We start from the raw sequence: 17586 nt of genomic DNA, 5'->3' as shown, positions 1-17586 counted from the left end.
GAGCCGCTATTCTACAGCGCAGGTCCTTGGTGCCCGTTACCGCCTTCCGCGTCGCCGTCGGCCGGAGATAATAGCCCTGCCTAATCATCTCGTGTATCTCTCCTCTCCACTCCTTTCTGTTTCTTTTTACATGTGCCACCATGCCTGCAATTTCTTTTGCTTTTTCACGTTTTTGTTTCTATATCCTCCATTTCTTTTCTCCTTTTCCAAATTTCTCTTACGCTCACATTTGCCACTAGCATTGTATAACATGCTGTGTTTATATCTGTTCAATTAAGTTGTATTTATTTTAGTACCATTATTTATATCACTTTTACAATTCGTCGCTAATACAGTATAACGCTGCATGTTTCAGTCTGTTATTTTATTTGTTTATATGTTGTCACCCACTCCCATTTGCAATGCCTCGGCGATTGAGGGTATTGAAAATAAATAAATAAAAATAAATAAATAATGCGATGCCCGGCCGACCCACGGCGGAGGTGCAGTTCGCCATTAAGGGGCCCACATTCGCAGCTTCGCTAGTCAAACTTCTTGGCAGAGTGGAAAGGCACTGATTTTTTTACGAAACGTGCGTTTTCTAAAAGTAAGGCACAATTTTTGCCACAGAACTCCCCTACCTGCGATATGAAGCTACGTAAAAAAAATTATTGATATCGTGTCATTTTATGCGCGCTTCTCGTTAGTGGAATATGGATCAGGGACGATGATCACAAAAAAACAATATTATAGTGAAATAAATTAGGTTTATTAACTGCGTGGCGCGAGAGAGGAGGGTGACCAGTGCACTTCTAGGTAAATGCTAGGGTACATAGACATATGTATATCTACGACATATATGTAAGATAAGAATTATCATATACTATAAGCGCGCTGATTGAAAAAGGGAAAACTCCCGAGCGGAATAAGCGTGTTCCCTTTAAAAGCTGCACCAGCCCCAGATGAACCGATCAACTTTCCGAGAAAAAGAATCAAGGTAACTATTGGATGCTGATATGAACAACAGTCTCAGGGAAAAGATATCTCCTATGTGCTCAGATTAGATAGGCGAGATCGGAAAGTCTTCACCAATGTAACCTCCGTGGCTTGTCTGGCGATCTTCTTCAGCCTGGCAGTAGGCAAGATGAAGTAGAAACATATAATCTAATCGAATGGTATTTACTGTTCAAACCGCTTTCGACTTCAAAATTCACTATTAAAAATTATATAATAGCCGTTTTCGTTCGAATGTAACGCATAAGAGGACTTTTGAAGTCTCGGAGGTGAGGGGCTGATGCAAGTGGGGAGTGTTATTCCAAATGATTGTGCTGCTGGAGAGTCGTGGCTGCTGCGCCGAGGCGCACCAGTTCCTGAGAAAATTAACACACGGTTGCTAAAGGGCTCTGCTAAACAAGTTCCTAGCTGTCAATCAACATAAACGCCCCGTTTTGGAGCAGCCTGTAAATCTACTAACTTTATTTGGCAATGAAACATTTTTTGACAGTTTCAATATGAATGCAACCCATTAAAACTGGATGTCCGGTGTGGTACGACATTTACCTTCTTCAACGAACACAGCAGATCTACAAATATCTGTATGTGCATGAGGCATGCCGTTCCTTTAATTGCTTAATTACTGTCCTTATGATACTGCGCCGGATAAATTAAAGTAGCCGTATCTAATGCAGAAGGTGTTTATTGAGCGGCCGTATGTTTGGGAACGGCACTACATTTAGGCATGAAATACGAGATAAGCGTAGTATTTTTTTTTTCAAAAATCAAACTCGTGAATAATGTTTTTTAGTTTACACCCCTATAGAAAAGCTGAAGGACGCCGCCACCTCCTATTTCTTTAATTAAACAAATTCAGGCGTATTAGGTCAGGCGATATGATTACGAATGGCCCTGTTCAGTTGTCACCACCTGGGGTTCTTTAACGTGCACTTAAACAAATGTACGCGAGTGTTTTTCAATGTCGTTCCCATAGAATTACGCGACCTGGTTTGAACCCGTGAGCTCGAGTTTAGCAGCGCAACGCTAATATTCAGTATGTAGCCAAATTTGGCTAACGCACCACTTTTTTTTCCTATTTTCTTTTTGTTAATTATGGAGTGGACAAAAAATGTTACGCACCTTACGGGCAAAAATTACGATATATGGCTTCCTAAAGCTGTTTTCGGCGCCCAGGTCCGACAGTAATAAAAAAAAACCCGTACCAATTACTACGGATTCGGTTACGCGAGGAAGACGGAAACGTGCATGGAATGTTGCACTGCAGTTTTTTTTTTCTTCTTTTCTATAAGAATACCTCCCGTAAATCTGAGTGCAGGGTGCCGGATAGGGCAGATATGTTTCATTTGTTTGTTGCGGCAAGCAGGAAGGTTACATAATTGTTTCCTTCTCCATTTCGCAACAGCCACTGATGAAAAACTATATTCCCAAAAATAAAGAGGAGAGATACATGCTGCTTGAAGAACAAGAAAAATATTTGTTCTCCAACGGGAACCGCACAATAACATAGTAGAATCAAAGCCGACACTGCGGCCGCAACGCACACGCACTGACCGAGCGGCATTAAAAAAAAATGAAATAAACAAGGCAGAGAAAGACATCTATTTCTATGGCATAAATATATGTCATATCCAATTATAAACACCGTTTGAATGTTCTGAACGCATATACCAGCGCGCGAACTAGTACGAATGACCGATCCGAAGCCGCCGTGGTTGCTCAGTGGCTATGGTGTTAGGCTGCTGAGCCCGAGGTCGCGGGATCGAACCCCGGTCAAGGCGTCCGAATTTTGATGGGAAGAAGGCGAAAACACCCGTGTATTTAGCCTTAGGTGCACGTTAAAGAACATCAGGTGGTCGATATTTCCGAGGTCCTCCACTACGCCGTGCCTATTAATCAGAAAGGGGTTTTGGCACGAAAAACCCCATAATTTAATTTAATGGCTGATCCGAGAACGATCGCCAACAGTTATCAACAGCGAGAACTTCTTGAGGCCAACGAGGTTTTACGAAAAATTCTGGAGTGGCAACTCCCGCAGATTCTTGCCAGCAGAGATGAAGCCAGCGCTTTCACTTACGTAATCGTTAAAAGCGTGCTTAACTAGGCGGATCATAGTGGCAGTGCAGCTGCTCGTGCTCTGTGATAATGAATTCTGGAGTGACGGGAAAGAAATAAAAGCTTGTTTTTTTCGGGCTAGAATATTGCCATTGGCTCAGTCGTCATATCGCGATTTCTCATAACATGTTGTCAAGACGCTAAATTTCGATCCTAAAACGAGTGACGCAGACAGACACATCAAGAATCATCTGCATGGCAAAATTGGCCGTTTCAAAACTACTGAAAGCGAAAAGAAAACGCTTCCTTTACTCCGCCACGTGAACGTTAATCGATTCCCTGAGTAAGGTGGGGGAGGCTGGCTTCAATTACAGGGCACCATCCCCACTCTAGAATTATTTCTTAAACCTCCTTGATTGAGGCCCAGTCGAGTTCGATCGCAGCACCCCCACAGTATTTTGCTTCGTCGCACGCCTCATTGCAAAGCATTCGCCGCCCCAGCCACTCGTTCCACTCAACCGTATTCTAGACCACTCTAGTTGAGACGCACGCCCCTAACTCCGACCGTGTCAGGATGTATTTGAGACGTGGCCACGTCACAAAAACATAAAATGCATGCGCTGTCGTTTTGTTTCATGAAATTTCTTTATAAGCTGTCCTTCTCAAAATTACCAGGAATACCTTTGTAAAGAAGGGAAGACAAGATATGAACCACGTGGAGGGCCTGCTTGGTTGCGCGGCATAACGATTTCTGTGTATTTCCTGCGACACGGGGCCCTTAGCGCTATCGTGATAATATATGACAGGAGCGTGGTGCGAAGGAAAGACGACCCGAGACGCTTGTGTCCACATTTGCGCCCATAGCATGTGCACAATGCCCTCTGCACGCCGTCATTAGTATTGAACCCACAAATGCAGTGAAGGAGCTGCCACGCTTGTCTCCGCGCTCAACGGCAACAGCAACGACAGTAGAGAGAAGAGGTGGGGAGAATGTCAGTGAGGGAGAGAGGGCAGTTATGTGAGTTACAACGCTACAACCCAAAAGGGCGCCGAAGCACGCATTTAGTGCCGAGGAGACGGTGGTTCGAAAAAGCGTCGGGCGGAGTAAGAACAACAAACAAGAGTGGTGCAGGCCAGGTAACAATTCCGCCCCCCGTTCGGAATTCCGCCTACTCCTTTATAATGAAATTGCGAACGCGCTCTGTACACTGAGGAAGAGCAGCCCAACTTTGATCTGACAAGCACGGCTCTCAAAGTGCTTATAGAGCACTTGTCGTCGAAGCTACCGAAGCAAATGGCACCTTTCAACAAACCGGCCGAAAAACCGAACTAGCAATTGATCTTAGGACATTTCCTTGATGCTAGAAGTGCAGCATTTATGTGGCGTTTCGCATGCGGGTGTCTGCCTATAAGAAAAAGAGCCTTTGCATGCGCTAAGGGCGGTATCAACAAAAACAGCCCATTTGCCAATGCGAAAGAGACGCATCAGCACATTTTTACGAGTGCTTGATCCCGGCAGCATTGATTGAAAGAGTGGAAAATATTTTCAAGCTCCTGGGAGTGTCATACCAGACTGTCCGGCGCTTAAGCCCACTCCCTAAAGAAGGGGTAAACCAGCTTACTCTACTGATGACTGAGTGTAGCTTTCAAGTATGACTCGCGAGATGCAAGGTGACGTTCAGGGACAAACAGCCAGGACTTCACAAGGTACTGGCAAAAATAAGGAAAGAACATTGGTTCGACCTGGAAAGATAGATACGTTATATGGATTCACTCCAATTCTCCCAAACATGGTGCCGACCGATGATAATTTTCTCCCAGCGACAGAGAAAGATCGCCGTGGAGTTCTGATGAACTTGATCGTCATTTACGAAGGCGCTGGTAGCACGCCCGAATGCGGTGCTATGGCGCCACGAGCCGCTCCCGCCAGAGTATGGTGGCTTGAAGTCGTTTTGAATATGACCTCCGCCTCGAACCTCAAAACTCCTTCACACCCGTGGTCTTGGAGGCCTTGCTTGAGGCGGTTGTATGGGTGATGATGGTCAGCTGAAATCTGAACTCTCACTAGGGTACAGCACTTTTTCAGCCGCCCTCTCTTTCACCTGACAAAGCAAGGTAACATTTCACATCACGTCACGATGGCCGTATACCCTCAACATGACCGACAAATAATATCAATGAGCGCAAACAGCAGATAAAGCTTCGCTTAGAACCTTCGCGAAGGTCAAGAGGAACTCAGCGAGCTTCTAACAGCTCCAATGTAAAAGCATGTCGTCTGTCGTCTGTGTACTCGTGGACAACTTTCTTTGGCAATGAAGGGAAAGCTATGGAGGCACAGCACGCACAGGTGAGAGCGCTTCTGAAAAGAGTCCCGTGTTTTCATCCACGTTAGTTTATGCTGGAGAAGAGCAAACATAAACATTTTTTAGCGACACTTCAACAAGATAAAACACATCTCTGAATCTGAATGTTTACTTATTTTGCGACTTTTCCCTTCCGCGTCTGGGCAAACGCGAAAGCGTCGCACGGGCAGCTGCGTCGATTCAGCGCCTGTTCCGAGCAACCAAAAGCACTGTCAAACGCTGAGCGACTCCTTGGCGCCGTAACACATGTGCAGCTGCCCCGCGCCGGTAGCTTTCCCTTCATTGCCACGGAAAGTTGACGGCGAGTATAGCACTTTCCAAGCTTCCATTACAAATAGCTGCGACGGCACGGCATGTGCGCGCCTCGATGGAGCACAGGGGCCGAAAGGGCACACCTGCTGCCTCGACAGCGCGCCAGGTTTGTGTGAGGGAAAGTGCATCGCTGCGACGCCACGTCACCCTCGCGCTCGGAAGCCTGCGTTACGCGCGCTTTCATTGTCCGTGCAAGCTCTCGTCCACGTTCTAAATGACCTTCGGTAAGGCCAAATCGAAACGCGGCAATCATCTGAAAGCACTCGCTTTCCGCGAGGAGTTAACTCGAAGGAGCATTCAGCGGCGTTCAATTGGACATTAAGTATTTCTCATTCACCACTCTTAAGTGTTTAGGTATCCTCGGATTTTTCAGCTTTTAGTTCAACGCTTGCCATAATGCTGTTTCTGTACCTCATTAATAGGCACATATCATTGGAGCAGACTCATATCTCAAACGACTATGAACGGCGCGATGCTGGCACACAGTGTAGTGTCCTTGCTACAACAAGTGCACGTGACATCGCCGAATGAGTGCTGTCAAAGTCCTCTCAGGAAGAGTTCACAGAAATACGTACACTAGTCAACGGAGTCGCTAAATGCACGTGTGAATAAAAGCACGAATACATTTATAGCGGTGAATTTCCACTGCGTACTTCGACGAATCGCCCTTCCCTGCTGTAATTATCGTAATTAGAGATTCCCTTAGCGACCTTCTTTGAAACTTACAAAGCCAAAGTGTTGGCAACGTTTGAAGATCTCCTTTTTCGAATTTTACGGAAGAGAGAAGCCAGATCAAATATTTAGAGGTGAAACCACGCTCACCAATGAAGTTGCGCGCTAGTTGTCAGGCCTGGTTTAGCCCTTGGTGGCTTAGGAATCGCCCTCTTACACCATAAGCGATAATAAGTAAGAATTACATTCGGTACAAGATGCACACCCAAAAAGCCACTCAGTTCTAAAAAGAAGCACTTTGCGTGGTATTTCTGGTCAGACAGCATCGCTGTTTTATGAAGGCACAAAGATGACACAGTATTTTTAGCGAAAATCGTACAGCAGTACCATATCCACCAGCTAACAGCAATCATCGTCCAAAGCTTCCTCCTTTCTAACATACTTCCGAAGCAACCACATTGACGAATATGGCCATGCACGGGCGAAACGATTGCAGCTTTTAAAGGACCATTTGCCTGTAATAATTCTGACAAAAGAAAACGTGATTTAAACTCCGTACAAACGAGGCGAGGCGAAAAGCTTGTACTTCAACAGCGGTTCTGCATGAACCAACAAGCAGCAGCTCAACACAAATAAAGCCAACCTTATAACTGATGCCAAAAGCTGAACTGCTTTGCAGCTGGTGCGACACTTTAGCGGGAAGCTTAAAGCCAGAAAAACCATTCCTAGCGAGCATCGGCAGTTTTAACACATAACACGATGCTCTTGTATACTCTTGCGCTCCAGCTAGAGAAACACGGTAAATAAGCGTCAAGCGGTAGAAGCGGCCAGCGGTATTCAGAACATAACGCGCTGCAGAATATGAGCATGCTGCGATACCGACAAATCCAGCCGAAACGTGCGTAGGGCGTGATCAACATCATCGCTTACGCGGGTAAACGTGATCGAGTGCAGCGTACACCGACGGGGCAAAATAAAGCGCCAGAACACGAACTTTCTCTCTGGACTTCGGTGGTTCATTGCTGGCTTTGCTGTTACACTCGAGAACTCGAGAGAAATTATAAGCATTGTTTCGACGGCAAAGTTTTTCAGGTATTCGTGCACCCCACCACTCAATAATTGTTCATCGATGTGCCTTGAAGCTTTGGCCACCACACAAGTGCTACATGTGTGGCTTATTTTGCTCCAAAAATTTTTCATAATCGACGTAACATATTTCGCTCCAAGGAACAATCCGTGGCTCTATGGAGACATTACGCGTCAGAGGACGAGAAAGGATTACGTGTTTATAACGTTTTTTAGAAGTAAAAGCGTACAAGACGTAAAGATGGCTAGACAGAGCGCGTGCTTGTGGCGTCGCCTTTTTTAGGACTTTCTTATGTCTTCGTCCGCTCAGAATACGGGAACCCTATGTCGGCTGGTGGATCTTTAGCAGCATGGCGGATGAAGCCAGTAGCCTTGTAATAGACAGTTTGGCTGTGATCAAGGTATCCAGGCAACGAAATCATTACGTTTGAGCCCTTTCCTGACTTATCGACCTACGGCTTCTCCCCGTGCTTTGCAAGATCACCTTTTTTTCCTTTCACATTAAGTGCCCAATCCTATATCTTTACTTTTGCAGCTTGTGAGACTTCATAAATAATTTTGTGGGCTTCATATGTGAGTACAGTTATCACACAGCATTTTGGATTGAGCAGAGAATTCGCGTCGAAACGAAAACCCTCCTACTGAAAGGGGCACTGTAATATGGCAGTTTGACATTTTCTATTCTATATGATATTCTTTCCAAGCATAAAAAATTACTTGGTTTGAAAACAAAATGAGAAAGAAGGTATTACCACGCTGTGTGCAACCTGTGCTGTATACCGTGGTAAAATTGTCCCGGAAAATCAATATTCCCGCATGTGACCCACTTCTGCATCACGTTTGGCCCTTGCACGATTTGTTTTTGAAGTTCTTTCGTTCGAGCATTTCTAGACTTGCCAACAGTCAAAGTGACATTGCGCTCGAGTGTGGATATGCGTACAGTCTCCTACGAAACAAAGGAACCTGCAAAACATTTTGCGTACACTCCCGGTTCCAAGTGTTATCTGTGTGCGTGTGTTTTTTTTTTTTTTTACTGTTTTGAAGACTGCAGCGAAGATAGTGTACGGCGCCGTCTTCGCAGATGTCTCGGACAATGTCTGCTAGTAAATGTATGTTGCTTGTTCTATGTTCATCCCTTTGCTATTCCCAGGGACTCGAGGTAGTCAAGAATGTAGAAATAGAGATGTCACTCAGTCGCGATGATGTTGACATACACATGTTGTGTCAAAATAGCACAGCGTTTCGACGGTTCTTGCATAAGCTTTACGACAGACCTCTTAAGGTACTGTCCTGGTGCATGAATTGGCATAAATACTTCGAGGTGCTGCGATCATCCTGCCGTCATGTTGTCGCACTCATGTCAAATGTGGCCTGGAAGAGCATAAGACAAAATGATACAACAAATGGGAGGGATGTGTGTTCGGATATTGAATGGCGACATATAGAAGAATATAGCACGCAAATAGCACGCCACAGCGAAATAAATTCTCAACCATACACAAATGATACTACAATGAAGGTCTCAAACGAAATGTATGACGATGTATTTTCAATAGAATTGTCTCAAGGCGAACCGCGATGGAGCCAGCTTTCGGGCAAAAAGCTCCAACTTGCATGCGTCATTTTGAACCAGAGCGGATATAGCGATACCTGCATCTCGCTCGACGGAAGGACTCTGCTGCAGGCGCTTGATGCGCTTAATGTTAGTGTAACCGCAACGCTGGTTGAACGAGGGAAGTTCACGAGATTATTAGTAGCAAAGGAGGTGGACATAGTGGCCAGCTCGGTAGGTCTTACTCCGGGCCGTTACAAGCACTTCGACTTCTCCGTCAACAAATTCGGCCAAGCCGTCTATTTCGTGCAGAAGAAGTGGAAGCACCAAGCTGACTTCATTTTCAGCCTCTTGCCCTGGACGGCTCTGCTGGCACTGTCGATGGTTGTCGCCGCGAGTTCTTTTGTACTGCTCAATATACGGCGTGGAACTCAACCCATGCACGATATGGGTGGCGTGGCGCTAGCACTGGTAGCTTACACACTGTCGTTTACGTCGCCGCTACGCGGACACCATGCGACATGTATAAGTGGCCGTGTCGTCATGGGGTTTTGGATGCTTGCGGGCTTTTCTCTGGCTGCTTATACGAGAAGCCTCCTCATTGCCAGCCTCATGGCGCAGCCAACCTGGGATGCCGACGACACGCTGGAGAAGATGTTGCCCAAGTTACAGCAGGGACGGCTCCTTCCCTGCGCTGAGAGCAATTCCTTTTTCGACGTCTTGCTGACTACGACCGCTGGCAACGCTAGCGGTGTCGTACAAGCCATGGCTAAGTCCGCCAAGCGGTGGGCCAAGAGTAAAGGGGACTTCACAGGGAGCATCCAGTCGTGCCTCGAACGGACCAAAAGAGGAACTCACGTGTTTTTTGCAGGCGGCATTGACCCGTGCAGACACTCACCATTTGAGAAGACCATTACAGAAGGGCAGGAGCCAATCCGGACTTTGATAGGTGGGTTTCCTGTTCGAAGAGATTACGAGTGGCGTTCAGAGTTGATCTCGCTAGTCCGAAGAACCTTCGAGACCGGATGGGATCTGCGCTTCATCAGGTTCACCACCTGGCATTGCTCTCAGCTCACCGAGATGGATGATATACCGGTGCATGTTACAGCGCTGTTCTTTGCTTACTGTGCTTTTTGTGCTTTTTGCTTTGTTGTCCTGTTTCTTGAATTTCTTCACCAGAGACTTGCTTTCAAAAATTGCTTTGTTAGATTTTGTTAACTTCATCATTTTGTACTATACAATATCCGGGCACCAGCGTATTATTAGCTGTAGTTAAGAACTAAGAGCTCATTGCAATTTGCAATTTGGCAATTTGCTCCCGTTGATGTTCGGCCAGCTGCTTGATCTGGTGACCTGCTCTGGCCTGGAATGATTCAATATGTCCCGGTACCCACAGAAATACGTCATATAAACACGTTGTGTAGTAGCTGCAATGTGTACCCGTTCTGAGATTGAAAGAACAATTTCACTGTGTGATGTATTGGCGTGGATTTGACCCAAAAGGTGTAGGACAGATTTCGAGTCCAAGGTTACCACCCAGTTCTCATGCGTGGTAGTTCCTACATAGAACTTCGTTGTTTCAGCAATGGCGCATGGCTCTGCTGCGGTGAATGATGTCGAGCGACAAATCATATGCCTGTTCTTTTTCTTCTTGAACACATCGTTTCATAGAAACTAACAGAGCGTGATTAATTTATTTCCGTTACCAAAGAGGAACTAGGGACACTATGTGACCACCAAAACTTAAGAACTAATTATGTGATGTCAGTTCCTCATAACTGTTCGCCGAATTCTACGATAGAATTTTGCAGCTTGAGAGACTTGTTAAAGAACCAAGGATGCAGCAATGTGGACATGCTGTGAAAGAGACTGTTGACGCCCGTTTTCCTCATGCGGTGAATAGCAGTAGTTGAACAAGGATTGCTGCGGGAGCTTACGTTTTGACAAGAGTCTCTGTCTTCATTAGGGCAGCAAGTGAAACCAGTTGCTTCCCTGACACGTATTCTTGGCTAACCGTTGGCTAGAGCGATGCTCTTTGTTCGACCATTGTTATTAAATTCAAAGCTCCATGGTCATGTGAACGTCTGTCTTGTTTGCATTACTATCGCAATGAGTGACTCTACTTTCTTAGTTGTCGAATGAAAGCACTAGTTTATGTCATGCCGCTTACATTGCCTGCGCTGCCGTTGCTGCCTTTATGCAGCTTTTATCCATCCATCCTCACCAATTATGTAGATCAGTGTGCTTGTGCTGTAAATAAACTTCCTATGTGTTATGCCTTTACAATCAATCTGTCGAGTAAACAGAAACTCTGTTATTTAAAATCTACGTCCACAGCTAAAGCAAGTGCGATCAGAAGGGGAAGAGGGGCCGAATAGAATCATAGGGAGCCAGTGGGGGGGGGGGGGGGGGGGGCAGGGGATGTAAGGTTCTCTTGTTATTACCAGTATGTGGTCTTTAGTTAGGTGTTCATGCACACCTCTTACCTGACCCACCTTGCTTTGCGGTGTACCGTGAAATGGAAATAAATGAACAAAATATACCTAAAGCTCTCGCTAGAAAAAGGCGTAAACAAATAGCAGTCGCCATATCTTCTACGTAAGCTTTTCCACATCACTTTTCCAACAGAACCGAGAGCTAGCAAAGCAAATGCCAAGGGGGTCGTAAGTGAAGTTGGTAGATGTTAGAGCCCATCTCCATTTTAGATACATGTAGATTGTACATCAGATGGAGAGGTTGGAAGCTTGTGCTTCCGTCTATGCAATTTCACTATATAGGTGACAAGGCTATAGGTGATAATTACCCGAAAGTGACGTACAACATAAAAAAGGAGTTTTATGTAAACAAAGGGCGTTTGACGTGTGATGCAACAAGGGAGATGGTAAAATAATCTAAGTGTAAACGCAAGCAATCTGTCACCACTTTGAGGCCAGCTTGCATGCAGGAATAAAAAAGATAGAAATTCGCGCGGTGAATGATACTAGCTTTGCAATGTCTGAAGAAGGCAACGGTCAAAGAATATTTCCCTGTTTGTGTGAACTTGTTGCAAATTTCCTGGTTCTGCTGGGAGTCAACCGGACAAGTTAATATCACGTCCAAGGGGACACATTGGTCCAGCACGAGCCTTAATCATGCAGCAGCGCGTCATACTTTACGCAAGAAGTGAATGAGAAAATGGCACACTTAGCAGAGGGCGTGAGTGAGGCGGGGAAGGAGTCGTTGAAACAATGTTTTCCCGTCTCTCGGTAAGTTCACATAAAGTGTTAATATTATTTTAAGATCCCTTGCTTGTAGCAGAGACCTCCTCACTGCATCTTCGAGCAACATTGTTATCAGCCATTCTATGGAGAGTTCGTCACGGTGTGTCTGGCGTACTGGCCGGTGACAGGATTAACGCATATTCCGCCAAGTTTATGAACCGATTGGGTCATCGTCTGCATGAAAATTTAATAAAAGGCCGGCGTTTTGCGTGCCACAACGACAATCCGATAACGAGACGCGTCGTAGTGGAGGACTCCGGATTACCGTGCACCCAATGCACAGCACACGGGCGTTTTTGCATTTCGCCCCCATCGAAATGCGACCCGCAACTTGATACCGCGACCTCTCGCTCAGCAGCTCATGGCCATACCTGCTAGGCCACCACGGCGGATATCGCCTCCTTGGTCATTGTCAATAATACAATGTGACTCGGCAGCCACAGAAATGCATCGTATGCACACCTTATGCAGTTGCTGTGCTTTGCGCGTATACTGGCATTGAAGCAAGAATTTCGCTTTGTGGTGTATTGACGTGGATTTTACCCAGAAGCTGTAGGACCTATTTCGAGTCCGAGGCTACCACCCAGTTCTAATGCGCGACACTTTCTGCATTCAACTTGGTCTGTTGCTTCTACAGCGGCACATAGTTCTCCTGTGGTGGATGATGTCAAGCGACAAATCATATGCCTATTCTTTGTTATCTTCTCAAACACATGCATGCGCAGAAACCAACAGAATGGGATCCATTTATTTCCTTTACCGAAGAGGAAATATGGACACCGATGTGACCACGAAAATGCAGCTCAGCAGTTAAAGTTCCCGCAAGATCCATATGCCACAGATAGCATCAAATATCTGGAAAATTCTTACTCTGCCACCGATGGTTGCTTTCATAACCATGCAGGTAGAGGCGTGAAGGGCGTCACTTCAGGAAGGCGTTACTGTTCCTTTTTGTTTCGCGAGGCGGGGGGGTTTAGGTATGGAAAAAGTAAATTTTAGATGAGTTCATCAGTCGATGTTCGCAGCAAAACGCATTTACGGTGACTGTGCAATGCTACCTCATAATGCTTTTTAGTGGGCATCGCAGAAATTTTTACAATGTTCTTTTTTTTTGTTGTTGTGCAACTAACTTTCCCACACGCTTCAAATTTCGCCTGAAGTAGGTGCTTCATTCTCTGTAAAATTAAGTTGTTTCAGCGCCACATAAATAGAATTTTTCCGAGGCTATTATTTACTTCTTTTTGCGAGCTCGGTGCACGGTCGAATACACTTTTCAATGTTTTACGCTAAGGATTAATTCGTATAAATTTTTATTGGGATCTGCGTTCAACCTGCTTACAGCAATCGTCTACAACCGACATTAAGGTGTGCCTTCTAGTTAGCGGGATATCAACAATTTATTGTTAATTTGAAGTATAATACAATCCAATCAGATTTCAACGCCTGTTGACACGCCTTTTACTCCGTGTTTTGGGAAAGCTTGAAGTAGGGGGAACATTGCTTTTATTGTAACCAATCTGGCACTTTGTCTTGCACACGCATTACGCAAGCTTTCTGTGAGCACGGAAAGGGATGCTAACAACAAGAACAGCCTCACTATAAAGAACCGACCGTAGTGCGTCGTTCTTGGGCTACTGTTAAGATAGCTCTTGCAAAATATTCAATGTCAGATAACTGGACGTGTCATCAACCGACTCTACTCGATAACAGCTTTCGCAGCAACCACTACATGCTGCAGGGCATGATCCGGAAGAGTTGGGCAGATGTGGTTTGGTTGATAAAACATGAAGTCAAGCTTAAAATTTGAAATTTCTCGTGACTTATACCACTTCCTAAAATTAGCAGAAACTGAATCGCACGTAACGCATTTCCTGGCGAAATAAACTTTAAAATTATTTTGTGGCGCTTCACGTGAGCCGAGTATGAAGCATGCCGTGCGGGCTGGGCTCCGAATTTTGACCACCTGGGGCAGCCATGTAACGTGCACCCGGAGCAGGGCACACGAACATTTTTGCTTTCCGCCCCTTTCAAAACGCGGTCGCTGCACCTGGGATCGCATTCGGGACTACTATCTCAGCAGCTCAACTTCATAACCACTAGGGTACCGCGCCAGGTAGTTCTAAAATTACTTCACCAGCCAAGTACTTCAAAGTATTTACCTTCTTCAGCCATATGACCAAAACTAAGAATTCAGTAACAAGAAAGAATCTACATTCGTACTAATTGAAGGAGAGCATATGATGATTGGAAAAGGATGATACATGTGGTTCGCGAGAATAGCGTTATATCTGCAATACTGCAGTAAATTTCGCCTCAGAATTCTATGGCAATTTTAAGATCATAAACAGGAGCAATCCACTGGCAACTTAGTTTCCTCGATGTTCCTTCAGTGCGGCATTCTAAAAGCAGCTTAGGAACGACATTGGGAATACAGTGGGCCACATGGAGTGCGTTTGATACACAAGCATTCTTCACAAATTGTCGACCTACATTCTCAAACCCATCCTACAGAAGTGTGGTCGTCTTGTGGGAAGTAGAGAGGTTGTCATGTCATTTCCAAGATAATTTTGTCATGTGTGGCACGGTTTTCAACGCCCGTCATTGAGAAAAAATTACACGATGAAAGATTGAGCGTTGTGAACCGGGGCACTCGTCTTGTGTCGCCAAAATGCGGAAAATAAGTCGGAAGCGTTGCGTTGTGCGATGCACCAAACTCGCCATTGCACATGACTTACTCGACTTCATTAGTCAAAAGAAAACGCTGCTTATAGTGTGCGCTTATGAAGTTTGATCCGACTTTTCAAATCTGTCTGGTGTCATGACGCGTGGCAATCAGAGTAAAGGACAATCCATTGACCCACGGCGAACACTAGGGCGTATTCACACCGATTACTAGCAGAAGTGGCACGACTAAGCGGGTGCCAAAGGGGCAGGTCGGAATATTCACTTTGGTCGAAAATCAATCGTTTTCGGTAAGTCGCTAACTGCTCAATTTTTCAGCCACGCGACTGCCGGTCGAAAACCTTGTAATCCAACCAGCGTCGCAGGCGTAGGACGTCGTATACGCTGATGGTTTATTTGATGGCGCAGTGGTCCGAGAACGCGTGACCGGCACCAATAGCGCCATAACCCGTGCGACGACGAACAGGTCGTGCTCGCCGCTGTGAACATCAGACTCTGCGAATAGCTCCTTGGCCGCCAGTCGTGGTTGGCAGCGCGACCTCATCAGTAGGCAGTGGGAATGCTCCCAAAATTGGTGTACAAAATTGCAGCCGATTTTCGTGGACATCCATAGTAGCTCTAAATAAGCTGGTAATTATATGAAAGACAAATCTTTCAAAGCTTACGTTATGAATTTCATGGCTCAGAAATGAGAGCATTATCAGTAAAAAAATGTGACTGTGACAACCCTCATTCTGCATGGTTGTTTCGCACGAATCACAACAGCATCACACATCTCAAAGGCGCAAGAGCCTCGTTCCTTTCGAATATTAGCGACGCTGTTGCAGGGAAAACTGAAAGCTGATCGGTAACCTGTTTTCAAGTCGACAAGCTAGCCTCGCTTCGGTGTACGATGTGGTGAAGTCGTTGTATTATATACAGAGGTGGATGAGTCTCTCGTGAGACTCATCTACCTCTATAGAAGGAGACGCAGGCGACAGCACTCAACACGAAGCTCTAAATTGGTGTGACGTTCATGTTCTGCAAGGACGATCCTAACGGTGGCCCATGCCGACGCTGCTCCGCGTTTGCCAGCGCAACTCACAGTTTGAGTCAGCTCCACGAATTTGAACAATAAACAAGACGCCTGTAATATACCCCAAAACATCTACCCAGCCACCTGTGTAGATGCTCCTAATTTCTCACTGCGAAGCGAACGTCGTGCCTCTTTATATTGGGGTGACTGGTTTCGTCTATCATGGCGTGTTACTGAAAGCACTACGGCAATTGACGGCTACCCGATCAGCAGCGCCATAACTACAGGAAAACTACGGAACCATGTGTCTACCGAGACGTGGTTAGCAAGAGTGTTATCGAGGAAATATATGACATTTACGTAACAATCAATGGATGGTGTTTTGAGGCATTGTAGTAGCTGTATTCTAAAGAGGAATAAATAAACACATACCAATAGTATGACACGGAGCAGGGCGGTTTTAGCGTTTTCTTTCTTTTTTTTTTCTAGGAGTGCTGGCCTAAGTTCATTGAAGGAAATGAAGTAAAACAAATTAAAAATACCAATGCGGTCTTATAGTATGCCGGAGTTCCTGCAAGGCTCTGTTGATATAGACATCATGACTTCACTCGTTGAACTCAGTATGCCTGTTACTGCGAAGGCCAGGCCGTCTGGTGAACGTATGAGCAGCATCTTCTACTGAGCGCGTCTAGAGTTGCAGAGCGGCTTATCCAAGCAGAGCTACCCGCTATGAAGACAGCGCGCGGCGTGGTCTGTCGGCTTTCGATTTTCCCTCTCAACCCATCTCTTTCTCTCGCTCTTTAAGTGCGAGACAGTTGTTGAGCAGAGATATCGCGGGGTACCGGCCGTCGTTTTTGCACGAAACTTTCGCAATAAATGTGGGTGTTCCAACTCTAGCGCGTTTATAGCGGTACCTTAGAAGGCTAACGCACGAAGAAGCCCTTCTTCCTCACCCATGTGGAGGGAGACAAGTGACACGTTGCGCACTAACCCGGCCACGACGATCTGCACAGGGCAGCAAGGTTTACCAACAGCTATCGTACCTTTATAAATTGCTTTAAAGCCTCATTAATGGGCTCACTTAAGGAAGAGCGTCATCACATTTGCTGTAGCAGCAGAAGAGATTCATCAGTCGGATGTCGAAGTAGTCGGAGAGTCGGAGATTCAGATGTGCGACGCATTTCAAGTCAGGAGAGAAACAGCACGGTCCTGAAGGGTGCCTTAGAGGCCATGAGAGAAAGCACTACATTCCTAACGTCATCGCAATTCCTCGACGTCACAAGCTTAATTTACGAAAGTAATACTTTTTATCTCAAGCAAATTGCATTATGCGCAGAGGTTTCTGACATGCTGCGCGGCAAAAGTCAATTGTTTTTGCGCTGTGGCTGCAATCGCGAGCGCCGTCCATAAGACCGTATTTCAAAGGGGACTGTTCGAGGCTTTCCTGAGCCCACAAATATCGTATATGTGTATGCGTGCGATGAGATGGGTGTAAAGGTGCACAGTCTCTTACCTCTCACTCGCAAATGATGTTACCAGCAGCAGATGTTTTGCAGCTGGAATTATACCGTAGGTGAACGAAACTGAATGTCGTCAGCA

General features: G+C 45.8%; 1 protein-coding gene across 1 annotated transcript in view; it reads right to left on the bottom strand.

The window, feature by feature from the left end:
• The window catches only part of LOC139049265 (uncharacterized), a 258184-nt gene that overhangs the window by 82890 nt on the left and 157708 nt on the right, over window positions 1-17586 (bottom strand). The window lies entirely within an intron of this gene.

This window comes from Dermacentor albipictus, chromosome 8, assembly GCF_038994185.2.
Source record: "Dermacentor albipictus isolate Rhodes 1998 colony chromosome 8, USDA_Dalb.pri_finalv2, whole genome shotgun sequence".
Classification (NCBI taxonomy): domain Eukaryota; kingdom Metazoa; phylum Arthropoda; class Arachnida; order Ixodida; family Ixodidae; genus Dermacentor; species Dermacentor albipictus.
This window is presented reverse-complemented; position numbering and strand designations above follow the sequence as displayed.